Source organism: Tribolium madens, unplaced genomic scaffold, assembly GCF_015345945.1.
Source record: "Tribolium madens isolate multiple individuals breed KSU strain unplaced genomic scaffold, Tmad_KSU_1.1 Scaffold_19;HRSCAF=116;Tcas5.2_LG9, whole genome shotgun sequence".
Taxonomy (NCBI): domain Eukaryota; kingdom Metazoa; phylum Arthropoda; class Insecta; order Coleoptera; family Tenebrionidae; genus Tribolium; species Tribolium madens.
Genome location: NW_025400983.1, coordinates 2,401,435 through 2,403,187, shown reverse-complemented (window position 1 = coordinate 2,403,187; position 1,753 = coordinate 2,401,435). Strand labels below are relative to the sequence as shown.

The following is a 1,753-nucleotide window of genomic DNA, read 5'->3' as shown; positions in this document are numbered from 1 at the left end:
TGGGTTTTGTTTTTTTTTTTTTTTCAATTTTGAAAAATTGGAAGAATTGCACATTTCGTTTTCCGAATTTTAAAGATACTCAAATACGCCAAATCTGGCAAATACATTCGATTAAATTTTTGATCAAAGTGGTCTGTGACTTTGAAGCTTAGATCAATTATGAATAATGTTGAGAAAATTTTAATTTCCTACTTTGCAAGAAGTTGAGCAAAAAAATCACAAAAACCAAAATTAAAATTGTTTTTTATAGATTTAGTGCAATTTTTTTCAATTTTGAAAAATCGAAAAAATTGCACATTTTGATTTGCGTCCTTTAAAATCGCAGAATCTGGCAATTTTTGAGAAATTTTGTTTTTTTACATAATTTAAAAAAATATAGGAATTAATTTTTTTTAAGTCAAACTAGACTACACTTTTTAATGCCTATTTGGGCTTTAAGTAATTAATTAAGTCATAATCGACTTTGACCAGAAATTTAATATACAGAGTGTTTTCTTATAATTGCGAAAAATTGCAACCACGTATTCTACATCGAAAAAAAAATAATAAATAAATAATATTCCTTTAAAGTTTGTTTAAGATATACAAGGTGTTAATGTTCTATAACAAAAATTAAAATCTATTAGTTTTTCTGAAACCACTTCAGTTATTTTCATAAAATTTTAAGCTATTAAAAGTGCTTATTTTCTGGAAATTACTTTATTTCTACTCTTACCATTGTAAGACCTTTTTTTTATTAATGTTCTTTTTTTGATGTAGAATACGTGGTTGCAACTTTTCGCAATATTATAGCATATTAATTTTTTACATATTTAAAAAAAAATATAGATCATAATTTGACAGCAAGGTGTCCAAAATGTGGTCCCCCAATTTAGCCCGGCAACAGATGTTATTTGTTTAAATAAAAAATTAATTCGCAAAAGCAGTGAAATAGTTTCGTTAACTGCTGTTTCAACCTCTCTCTAAATCCCCTTTTAGGGGCCATTTGTGTCCCAATCGCCGCCCCCATTGCCCGACATGCCTCAATCTGCTTTTTCATAGATTTTGTGGGATTTTTATCAATTTTGAAAAATCGGAGGAACTGCACATTTTGTTTTCCGAATTTTAGAGAGCCTTAAAACATAGTTTTCTAAACATAAATCGTAAAATCTGGCAATTTTTAAGAGATTTTGATTTTTTACATAATTTTAAAAAAATATAGGAACTAAAAATTTTAAGTCAAACTAGACGACACTTTTTAATGCCTCTTTGGGCTTTAAGAATTAGGTCAAATGCATGAAAGGCGGGTTTAACTAATTAATTAAGTCGTAATCGACTTTGACCAGAAATTTAATATACAGGGTGTTTTCTTATAATTGCGAAAAATTGCAACCACGTATTCTACATCGAAAAAAAAAATAAATAAATAATATTCTTTTAAAGTTTGTTAAAGATATACAAGGTGTTAATGTTCTATAACAAAAATTAAAATCTATTAGTTCTTCTGAAACCACTTTATTTTTACTCTTACCAGTGTAAGAGCTTTTTTTAATGTTATTTTTTGATGTAGAATACTCGTATGTGGTTGCAGCTTTTCTCAATATTATAGCATATTAATTTTTTACATATTAAAAAAAATATAGATCGTAATTTGACAGCAAGGTGTTCAAAATGTGGTTCCCCAATTTAGCCCGGCAACAGATGTTATTTGTTTAAATAAAAAATTAATTCGCAAAAGCAGTGAAATAGTTTCGTTAACTGCTGTTTCAACCTC

The 1,753-nt window shown here is 27.3% G+C and overlaps 1 protein-coding gene across 6 annotated transcripts in view; it reads right to left on the bottom strand.

Annotated features, from left to right (window-relative positions):
• LOC123012697 (diuretic hormone receptor-like) overlaps positions 1-1,753 on the bottom strand; it is a 97,813-nt gene that overhangs the window by 48,645 nt on the left and 47,415 nt on the right. The window lies entirely within an intron of this gene.